The sequence below is a fragment of the Papilio polytes genome, unplaced genomic scaffold (assembly GCF_000836215.1).
Source record: "Papilio polytes unplaced genomic scaffold, Ppol_1.0 DF823901.1, whole genome shotgun sequence".
In the NCBI taxonomy this organism is placed as follows: domain Eukaryota; kingdom Metazoa; phylum Arthropoda; class Insecta; order Lepidoptera; family Papilionidae; genus Papilio; species Papilio polytes.
The window spans coordinates 729,663-729,863 of NW_013525303.1; the positions used below are offsets into that span (position 1 = coordinate 729,663).

The following is a 201-nucleotide window of genomic DNA, read 5'->3' on the forward strand; positions in this document are numbered from 1 at the left end:
ACACTATATATATTTAAAGCCTGTCCTACAACTGGCTGATAGAGGCTCAGATAGCTTAATGACGTCACTGTCAGATAAGGTAACAAAATCTGATTTCCATCATTTTTTAAATGTTGTTATCAGATAATTTACGATTTTGTGGGACAGGCCCTTAATATCATAAAATGTAAATACACACTTCTTTGTTGCCTAAGATGTCGG

General features: G+C 34.3%; 1 protein-coding gene across 1 annotated transcript in view; it reads left to right on the forward strand.

Moving 5' to 3' along the window:
- Positions 1 to 201, forward strand: part of LOC106102801 — a 19,142-nt gene that overhangs the window by 17,586 nt on the left and 1,355 nt on the right. The window lies entirely within an intron of this gene.